Raw genomic sequence first — 11865 nt, 5'->3', positions numbered from 1 at the left:
ATGCTCACTCCTATGGATGGCAGCCAGATAGGTTGTACCCTCATCTTACTTGTGTGCAACATTTATGGCTTTGTTATTCATCTAAGCATGGAAAATAGATCGTCACATTTCACTGTATATTCATGCTGATCTCTTACGGGTCTTGTTCAGGAGTTAACGTTGTTCCATAGTTTAGCTAAGATACTTGTTCTTTAGGTAACATTGTTCCATAGTTATCATCCATCAGCCAATGCTATCCCACAGGCTGGTGATTATAGTATTATACCACTTCTAGTATTTCCTATGTTGTTCTTTAATACTTTTGTCTGCCATCTAGTTAATCTTGAGTACAAACGATACATATTCTGTAGCTTTCATCTGTGTTCTCCCTTTAGTTTATGAGACCTGTTTCTGCTAGTTAACCCTAGTCCTACTATTTATGTCATCTCCTACAGGCACTCATTACATAAATCTAACTACTAGTTGTCTTCCATGCATGTCAGATATAATTGCACACACTGATATATCCACAAGAAACTCACGGAGCAATGTAAAGGCCAATAAACTTGATGTCAATGATACCCAATATGATGGAACATGTAAAGGCAGTTCTTTAGAAGACTTGCAGAAAGATGATGAATCCTCTTCACCCCACAAGGTCCTTGCTCTAACTTGGCCTGTGATATGCGTACAACATGCATATAATGTCCTGGAGTGTATCTACTCTATTACAATGCCATGTGCTTAGCATGCTGATCATGCATGTAAATATGCCATGCCTTCCTGTTTTTCAGTACCTATTCCATTCATGATAACATGTTTTAAAATTTAAGTACTGTCATTCTACTCTATCGCAATGCCATCTACTTAATTTGGACATCATGCTTCTGAATATCTTATGCATTGTTATTCATCAGTATGTACTTCATCTATCTACCATACCATGTTTTTTTACATTGAAGTGTTGTTCTAGTGCTCTGTTGCAATGCCATCTTATTTTCCCAATCATACACGTATATGTTGCCTTAGTTATTTCTGTATGTATTCCGCTAGTATACAGTTTTACATTCAACTAGTGTTTTTTTGCTGTGTTGTCCTGTCATATCCCTAGCTCTTACACCATACTCCCTCCGTCCGGATTACATGTTGCCGAAATGGATAAAAAAGGATGTATCTAGAACTGAAATACGCCTAGACCCGTCCATTTTTTTCCAGATGGAGGGAATACATGTCGATATGTCATGCCTTTCTATTCTTCAGTACCTATTCCATCTCTCTGCTGCCGCATATTTTATAATTAAAGCACCATTCTTCTATACAAGGCATGCAAGGGGAAGACGACTATGTTAGAATCTGAAGGGTTACAAACAAGGCCTTTGCAAAAGATCCAAAAGCCAGGAGATAATAAACCAACTCCACTTTTTAAAGATATTGCTCCAGCACAGAGAAACCCAACTCCTACTGATAATAAGCAGATTCCAGTGGCCAAAGAACTAGTCCGCTCTAGTCCAGCAAAAATATGTCAACTCAATTCTAAAAAGCGTGTGCGTATCCTTGCATCATGAAATTTTATAGCATGCTGATCATATTTTCTAATGTTTCTTACCCATCTCTCTTTTAGAAAATAAGCTTAACAGATAGAAGAATTTCTGCACTGGTATCGTCTGTGAGGAAAGATTCTTGCATGAATTCTCTGTACTCCAATGCAGATGCAAGTACCTGCTGTATATCACTATATTTTTACATCAGCATGTATTTTGTTAATCGGCGTGAATCCAACCTTTATCTGATCTAAATTTAGTTGTAGCAAAATGTATGATTAAAGGCCACAGTGTTGATTTTTGTAAGGAAAACTGCCTGGTAGTTTTGCATCCTGAGCGGTATGAGTGTACTATCTCATATCAGTGGGTTTGATTACTTTGGTTCTGTAGTGGGTTTTCAGTGTTTTCTTACTGTGTTGTCCTGTCATATCCCTAGCTCTTACGTCATACTCCCTCCGCCCGGATTACATGTCGCAGAAATGGATAATACTGGATGTATCTAGAACTGAAATACGCCTAGACCCATCCATTTATTTCCTGATGGAGGGAATACATGTCAATATGTCATGCCTTTCTATTCTTCAGTACCTGTTCCATCTCTGCTATAGCATGTTTGATAATTGAAGCACCATTCTTCTATATAAGGCATGCAAGGGGAAGACGACTATGTTAGAATCTGAAGGGTTACAAACCAGGTCTTTGCAAAAGATCCAAACGCCAGGAGATAATAAACCAACTCCATTTTTCATAGATACTACTCCAGCACAGAGAAACCCAACTCCCACTGATAATAAGCAGATTCTAGTGGCCAAAGAACTAGTCCGCTCCAGTCCAGCAAAAGAATGTCAACTCCATTCGAAGAAGCGTGTGTGTATCCTCACATCATGAAATTTTATAGCATTCTGATCATATTTTCTACATGTTTCTTACCCGTCTCTCTTTTAGAAAATAAGGTTAAACGATACAAGACTACCTCCATTGGGATCGTATCCGAGGAAAATATCTTGCGGGAATTCTCTGTGCTCCAGTGCTGATGTAAGTACCTGTTGTATATCACTATATTTTTACATCAGCATGTATTTTGTTAATCGGCCTGAATCTAACCTTTATCTGATCTAAAATTAGTTGTAGCAAAATGTTAAACGCGCCAATGTTGATTTTTGTAAGGAAAACTGCCTGGTAGTTTTGCGTACTGAGCTGCATGAATGTGCTATCTCATATCACGCACATTACTGAATTGTAGTGCTTCTCTGGTTGCCCATTCATTCACTGTGTCAATGTTGCTTTCGTATTACCTGGCTGATGATAGTTGTGCCATACTGTGTTAATTTGGTGTAGGCTAGTTGCCCAAACGTTCGTTGTGTCAATGTTGCTTTCCTATTCTCTGACTTGGCCAATGATAGCCATGCTAGTGTGTTAATTTTGTGCAGGCTGCTGAAGATAAGAAGACAAACTCTGAAAACAGCAAGGCAACCCCATTGTTTCTTTCCAGTAAATCTAGGCCAGGCAATATGGCAATAACTCATAATTAATCTGTTTGGTTCCCGTCCTAATTTATGTTATGATGCAGTGCTCAAGACACTCTCCACTATCAATAATACAAGCCTGCTAAAATCGCCATCTAAATCTGTTCAGTATCCTCTGTCTTGAATGCGACGGAATAAATGTATGTTTGTGAACCAATTAATGGCTGAAGCAATGATGGAAATAGTGGATGAATCAGAGGCGCAGAGTCATGCGACACAACAACTGATCAATGTTTTCAGACACAGTGTGGCAAAGCAGCAAGAACTTGCCCACATGCTTATGGGCGTCATCTGTGCTGAGGTTGCAGATTGTGACGTTGTAGATGGTTAGGTTCTGCTCAATTATTTGCACTGGCATCAATCTTTGATTGCCTAGTGGATGTAATTTCCTATAATATATTCTGGATGTGCAACATTATTCCCTGTATGTCATACCTTTGCTCGTCGTAATGGGCTCAAATTATCTAATTTGGCCTAAAGACATGAACGAACTTTAGTGGGCCCATTAAGTTAATGGGCCGTTACTAGGCCGAAAGTTAATGGTCAGCCCTCTTACCTCCCGGGTCGTTAACAGGCCGACATCGAAGCGGGCAATAGGTGGCCCCAATTTATTTCACGGGCCGTTAACAGGCCATTACTAAGTTTGGGCTACATATGGCCCAACTATACTATAGGCCTTTAGCAGGCCGAAAGAGACAGCGGGCTTGTATTGGACCATGAAGAGCATGGGCCGCTAAGAGGCCGAAAGTCAGGTCGTATTGTAAACGTCCCAACTATGTTGTGGGCCTTTAGCAGGCCGAAAGATAAACCGGGCTGGTATTGGACCATGAAGGGCATGGGCCGTTAAGAGGCCAAAACTAAGGTCCGACTACAAATGGCCCAACTCATTTATGGTTCGTTAACAGGCCGAAAGGCACACAGGGCCGGGAATTGGCCCAACACTTAAATGGGTCGCTAAAAGGCCAAAACTCAGGTCCGACTACAATTAGCCCAACTAATTTATGGGCCGTCAATAGGCTGAAAGTGACACCGGGCCAGAAATTGGCCCAACACTTAAATGGGCCGCTAAAAGGCCGAAACTCAGGTCCGACTACAAATGGCCATCAGATTTATGGGCCGTCAACAGGCTGAAAGACACACCGGGCCGGAAATTATCCCAACATTTAAATGGGTCGCTAAAAGGCCGAAAGATGTACATCCTGAAAATTGGCCCATCCATTAAATGGGTCGTTAACAGGCCGAAATATCATCGGACCGATATTGATCCCAAATATATAGCGGGCTGTTAATGGGCTCGAACTGACAATGGGCTGCAATGGTGTCAAATCTTTAACGGCCCGAATTGGCACATCTCGTATGGGCCGTGGGCTTAAATGAACCTGACACAAGTAGGCCTTATATTGGCCGTCCTGCTAATTTTTATTGGGTCGGCCTTTTTCACCGGAATGGGGCACTGTTGGGCCGTGCCATGTGTTGACCTATCATAGGCGCCTCTTGTCCAATGAGTGGATGACATCTGTCCCAACGATGAGCCGACACGTGTTTCCTCTAGCCAATGATGATTTTACACGTGGAAAATCCCCATTGGTCGGGGCTATTAATGGGTTATCGGATCCAAAACCCGACCCGATAGCTTAACGGCGTTCCGTTATGGTGGATGCCACGTGTTGGTCACCCTTGACGAAAGCACTTCTGTGACGCACGATTTATCGTCATGGAAGTGGACACTTCCGTGATGATAATTTTGGTAATGTCATGGAACACTTCTATGACAGCACATGTATGACTATCTTGATTCTGTCATAAATTTGTCATGGATGTACATGCATGACAAAAAAGCGACCTACTGTGACAAACACGTATCATCACAGAAGTGTATTTTTTTGTAGTGTGGAATGCGGAGAAAGGCCCCGCACACGACTATAAATGTTGAGATGTTGAGGATAAAGTTAGGGGCTAGATCATGGAAGTCTAGCCATAATAAAACATCAATCCGTGGACAAACGGGTGGAGAGGGAATCCCAGCCCGTGGACAAAATGAGTGAGGAACACCACTCTCTCATGAGGCTTGGGGGTGGGGACGATCTGACATCGGCCGGGAGCCGGTGAACGATCTCCTTTGCCAGGTATCCGGCCTCTCGGAGCTCCTCTATATTTTCCCTCTTAATAGAGGAGGTCATCCACTTGCCGCTGGCTCCGGATCCGAACATGGTCGGGTGCTGGTTTGAATGAAGACTTGGGCGTTGGAGCTCGAGGACGGAGAGGTAGGATGAAAGCGTGGGGGAAGAAGGAGGAATCGTATCTCCTTATAAGGGCGGTGAATATCGAACGCCCCCCATTCGCCTTAAAATTCGCCTGCTCCCAAGGCTGTATAAATGGCACGGTTGGGTTACCCACACCCGTATTGATGAGAATCCCGTGATAAGGGGACACGATCTCTTCTTTGACAAGACGTGCCAATGACAACCGCGTCTCAAAACATGTGGCGAAAAATGGTTCGAAATTATGACCGGACAGGCGTGACGTCACATTACTAAAGTTGTCAGCAAGTGGGATTCGTGTGTTATTATATTCTCTCTATGGTTGTGTGTAGTGTGTTTTACAGGTGCGGACACGTTTGTTTCATCCGAAGACTATTTTTTGGAGTTCGGAAGGAGGAACCCACTTTACAATACCGAAGACAACACTACACGCCGGATACCTTGTCATTGAAGCCTGGTTCAAGGGCTACTGAGGGAGTCCTGGACTAAGGGGTCCTCGGACGTCCGGCCTGTTGTCTATGGGCCAGACTGATGGGTATGAAGATACGAAGACCAAAGACTACACCCATGTTCGGATAGGACTCTCCTTGGCATGGAAGGCAAGCTTGGCGAACAACTATGAAGATTCCATCTTATGTAACCAACTCTATGTAACCCTGGATCCCCCCACTGTCTATATAAACTGGAGGGTGTAGTCCGAATAGGGGATACTCAATACCGTAGTCATACAGGCTAGACTTCTAGGGTTTAGCTATTACGATCTCATGGTAGATCAACTCTTGTAACACTCATATTCACCAAGATCAATCAAGCAGGAAGAAGCGTATTACCTCCATAGAGAGGGCCTGAACCTGGGTAAACATCGTGTCCCCTGTCTCCTATTACCATCAACCTTAGACGCATAGTTTGTTACCCCCTAACCAAGATCCGCCGGTTTTGACACGGACATTGGTGCTTTCATTGAGAGTTCCTTTCTGCTGTTGCTGAAAGGATTGATGGCCCCTTCAATCGTCAATAATGGCGCTGTCTGCGGAGAACTTTCCTCCCCGGACAGATCTTTGTGTTCGGCGGCTTCACACTGCGGGCCAAATGGTTTGACCATCTGGAGCAGATCAAAAGCTATGCCCCTGGCCATCAGGTCAGATTCAGGAGCTTGAACTATGTCCCGGACATCCATGGAGACTTGATCTTCTCTGGATTCGATACCGCGGTAGCCGCTCCTGATCACCCCGATGATCATGACTTAAATCTATCATCGGGCCGCATCCAGGAAATCGCTCCTGTAACCGCTCTGGCCCTAGAGCCGGAGCAGGCAGCACCATCCAAAGATGGGAGGATTAACCCCACCACGGAGGCCGCAGATTCCACGGTGTTCGACCCGCACCTGGACCTGGTCTCACTTAATGCCTATGCCACCAGAACACCGGACTCGTCTCCGGCTGTAGGTTCTGAACCACGCGAGCCCACGGACTCCGAGCTTGATCGTTTATCGATCTTCGAATTCAGCGCTGTAGACATCTTCCAGCACTCGCCTCTGGGCGATGTGCTAAACTCGTTAAAAAGTCTATCCTTAGCGGTGGACATCTTCAAGCAGGCAGTGATGACCATAGATAGATTATGCATGAAAAGCAGACTGGCTTAGGTAAATGCAAGAACGATAAATGCCACTGGGTCAGACCCGAGTGGCCTGGGGATGATGCAGCCCGAGGGGCGCCCCCAGCAGGGTGAATTAAAGAAGCAACCAGATACATGCCGCAGGGATAGAGCCATGCGGCCTGGGAGTAATGCAGCCCAGGGGGCGCTCCCAGCTAAATAAACTTGGAAAATGTCACCTAGTTTGGTTGTCGTAGGAGTGTTGGGGTAGCTGAAGACACGTGGCAAAGAAGTCGCTCCTCACGAGCCGTCGAGTCCCTGAGACTCGGGAGGCTCTGTAGGCTCAGGTGGCCTCCTGTGGACCGTCGCCATCTCCGCCAGGACTACGTGATGCCTGGCCTCCCGACATGCCAGGATGCTATGCAGGTTGCGCTGGAAGGCGGCTGCCATGCTCGGCAGGCCGAACGGCATGCGAACGTAGCTATGAGGTGGACCCTCGCACTGTCCAGCATGCGAAGGCCAGAAGTGCTCCTGATACGCGGCCCTGTTGAGCCCTGGGATGTCGATGCAGACGCGGAGCTCACCACCCATGCCTGGGTGCGAGCAGCGCTAAGTGAGCGGCGGTCGTCGCGTATTGCTCTTGCTTCCTAAAGCTCCTGAGTGGTCTTGGTGATGAACTCCTGAGAGCCGGGCGCTCCTCGCCCGGTGTCCTCTTGAGGGAAACGTGTCGCGAACCATGCCTCCACGTGGTGCCTGAGCACCTCCCTCGTGATGCTGGCCAGGTCTGAGGCCCTCCAGAAGAGAGCCCCCGAGCCCTGCCCGAGGAGGGCGCCGGGCGTGCCTCCCTACGCGAGGGAGGGGGCGCACCAGGCGCGGGTACCAATCCTAAGGTGGCGCCGCTCCTTTGAGGCCCAGTGCAGAGTAGCTGCTTCTTCTTCTTGGGGTTGGCCTCAAGCGGGTACTGCACATATGCGCTACCAGGGTCTTCGACTGTTACAGCTTGGAAGGCACGCTCGAGGGAGCACACCACATCTCTTTCTTTGTAGGGGACTGTGATGATTCCGCCACTTCCCAACATCTTGAGGACGTTGTAGACATGGTGGGTGACTGCCATGAATTTGGTCAGCGGTGGGTACCCGAGGATGGCGTTGTACGGCAGGCGGATGTGGGCGACGTCGATGTCGACGAGCTCGGTGTGGTAGTTGTCATGCTGACCGAAGGTGACAGGGAGACAAACTTGCCCTATCGGGGTGCTGGAGCCGTCAGTCACTCCTGAGAAAGGCTTGGTAGGCTGGAGCTGATCGTATGGCGCATGAAGGCTGTCGAACGTTTGGACGGACAGGACACTGAGCCCTGCGCCGCCATCGATGAGGGTCGTGGTGTGAGGGAGTCCTGGATTAGGCGGTGTTCGGATAGCCGGACTATACCATCAAGCCAGACTCCTGGACTATGAAGATACAAGATTGAAGACTTTGTTCCGTGTCCGGATGGGACTTTCCTTGGCGTGGAAGGCAAGCTTGGCGATGCGATATTCAAGATCTCCTACCATTGTAACCGACTCTGTGTAACCCTAACCCTATCCGGTGTCTATATAAACCGGAGGGTTGTAGTCCGTAGGACAGAATCAACTCCATACACAACAATCATACCATAGGCTAGCTTCTAGGGTTTAGCCTCCTTGATCTCGTGGTAGATCTACTCTTGTACTACCCATATCATCAATATTAATCAAGCAGGAGTAGGGTTTTACCTCCATCGAGAGGGCCCGAACCTAGGTAAAACAAAGTGTCCCCTGTCTCCTGTTACCATCCGGCCTAGACGCACAGTTCGGGACCCCCTACCCGAGATCCGCCGGTTTTGACACCGACATTGGTGCTTTCATTGAGAGTTCCTCTGTGTCGTCGCCTGTAGGCCCGATGGCTCCTTCGATCTTCAACAACGATGAGGTCCAGGGTGAGACTTTTCTCCCCGGACAGATCTTCGGCTTCGACGGCTTCGCACTGCGGGCCAACTCGCTTGGCCACCTTGAGCAGATCGAAAGCTATGCCCCTGGCCATGAGGTCAGGTTTGGAAGCCTAAACTACAGGGCTGACATCCGCGGAGACTTGATCTTCGACGGATTCGAGCCACAGCCAAGCGTGCCGCACTATCTCGATGGGCAGGATATAGCTCTGCTGCCGAACAGCGCCTTGGAGGCCGCACACGCATCGGTTTCGACCATTGATTCGGAACCTACTGCGCCGATTGAGGACCAGCGGTTGGACGCTGCCTCAGGGGCTGCGATCTTACAGGCGATCGAGCCGAACCCCATCCCCGCACTCCGCATGGCCCGTGACTCCGAGGAGCTGGATTCCTCTCCGAACGCCGAGCCCCCCGCGCCCCTGCCAATCGAATCCGATTGGGCGCCGGTAATGGAGTTCACCGCAGTGGACATCTTTCAGCATTCGCCTTTTGGCGACATCCTGAATTCTCTTAAGTCTCTCTCTTTATCAGGAGAGCCCTGGCCGTTCTACGGTCACCAAGGGTGGGATACGGACGGTGAGGAAATTCAAAACCCACCCACCACCCACTTTGTAGCCACTATCGACGATTTAACCGACATACTTGACTTCGGCTCTGAAGACATCGACGGCATGGATGACGATATAGGAGACGAACATGAACCAGCACCTGTAGGGCGCTGGAAAGCCACCTCGTCATACGACATATACATGGTGGATACCCCAAAAGACGGAGATGGTGATGGAACAGTGGGGGATGACGCCCCCAAGAAACAGCCAAAGCGCCGGCGTCACCGGCGCCGCTCTAAATCCCGCCAAAGCAAAAACGGTGATTCCGGCACGGGAGATAATACTACTCCGGATAGCACCGAAGAACACCCACCCCAGCAAGATTCGGCATAGGAAGATGGAGAAGCCAGCCCTCATGAGAGAGCGGCAGACCAAGAGGTCGAGGATGATAACTATACGCCTCCCTCCGAAGACGAGGCAAGCCTCGATGACGACGAATTCGTCATACCATCAGACCCCGCAGAACAAGAGCGTTTTAGACGCAGGCTTTTAGCCACGGCAAGCAGCCTCATGAAAAAGCAGCAACAGCTTAGAGCTGCCCAAGATTTGCTAGCTGACAGATGGACTGAAGTCCTTGCGGCCGAAGAATATGAACTCGAGCGCCCCTCCAAGAGTTACCCGAAGCGCAGGCCGCTACCCCGATCTGAGGAGGAAGCACCTACATCACCAGTGCATGACATGGCAGACCGGCCACCCTGTGGCCGCGACAGAGAGGCCTTTCAGCCCTCCACCCAAGCCATGCCCCGACGCCGCACAACTAAGGCACGGGAAAATGTGCCCGACCTGCGAAACATACTGGAGGATAAGGCAAGACAGACAAGATCGATCTACGGATCGCGCAGGCGCCCTACGGCAGGTGACAATGATCTTCACTCCAGATACAACAATTCCGGCCGAGACGAACACAATAGACATAGCTCTTCCGAGCTGCGTCGTGATATAGCCCAGTACAGAAGCGCCGCACACCCGCTATGCTTCACGAATGAAGTAATGGATCATAAAATCCCAGAGGGCTTCAAACCCATAAACATCGAATCATACGATGGCACCATAGACCCGGCGGTATGGATTGAGGACTATCTCCTTCATATCCACATGGCACACGACGATGATCTACACGCCATCAAGTACCTCCCGCTCAAACTTAAAGCACCGGCCCGGCATTGGCTTAACAGCTTGCCAGCAGACTCAATCGGTTCTTGGAAGGACCTGGAAGCCGCATTCCTCGATAACTTACAGGGCACTTACGTGCGTCCGCGGGATGCCGACGACTTAAGCCACATAATTCAGCAGTCAGAAGAATCAGCCAGACAATTCTGGACGCGGTTCCTAACAAAGAAAAACCAGATAGTCGACTGTCCGAACGCAGAGGCCCTAGCAGCCTTCAAGCATAGCATCCGCGACGAGTGGCTTGCCCGGCACCTGGGACAGGAAAAGCCGAAATCCATGGCAGCCCGCACGACACTCATGACCCGCTTTTGCGCGGGAGAGGACAGCTGGCTAGCTCGCAGTAACAACTTATCAAAGAACCCTGGTAATTCGGATACCAAGGACAAAAGTGGTAGGACACGTTGGAACAAACAAAAACGCCGCGTTAACAGCGACATCAATGAAGACACGGCAGTCAATGCCGGATTCGGAGGCTATAAATCCGGTAAGCGGAAAAAGCCATTCAAAAAGAATACTCAGGGCCCGTCCAGTTTGGACCAAATACTCGATCGCTTGTGCCAGATACATGGCACCCCCGAAAAGCCAGCCAATCACACTAACAGGGATTGTTGGGTGTTCAAGCAGGCAGGCAAGTTAAGAGCCGAAAACAGAGACAAGGGGCTGCACAGCGACGACGAGGAGCCCAAGCCGCCAAACAACAATGGACATAAGGGTTTTCCCCCACAAGTGCGGACGGTGAACATGATATACACAACCAACATTCCCAAGCGGAAGCGTGCGCTGCGGGATGTATACGCGATGGAGCCAGTTGCCCCAAAGTTCAACCCATGGTCCTCCTGCCCGATCACCTTTGATCGAAGGGACCATCCCACTAGCATCCGTCATGGCGCCTTCACCGCATTGGTTCTCGACCCAATCATCGACGAATTTCACCTCACAAGAGTCCTCATGGACGGCGGCAGTAGCCTGAACCTGCTTTATCAGGACACAGTGCGGAAAATGGGCATAGATCCCTCAAGGATCAAACCCACAAGAACGACCTTTAAAGGCGTCATACCAGGTGTAGAATCCAACTGTACAGGCTTAGTAACACTTGACGTGGTCTTCGGATCCCCGGATAATTTCCAAAGCGAAGAGTTAATCTTCGATATAGTCCCGTTTCGCAGTGGCTATCATGCCCTGCTCGGACGAACCGCATTCGAAAAATTCAATGCGGTGCCGCACT

The sequence above is a fragment of the Triticum urartu genome, chromosome 5 (genome assembly GCF_003073215.2).
Source record: "Triticum urartu cultivar G1812 chromosome 5, Tu2.1, whole genome shotgun sequence".
NCBI classification, from domain to species: Eukaryota; Viridiplantae; Streptophyta; class Magnoliopsida; order Poales; family Poaceae; genus Triticum; species Triticum urartu.
This window is presented reverse-complemented; position numbering follows the sequence as displayed.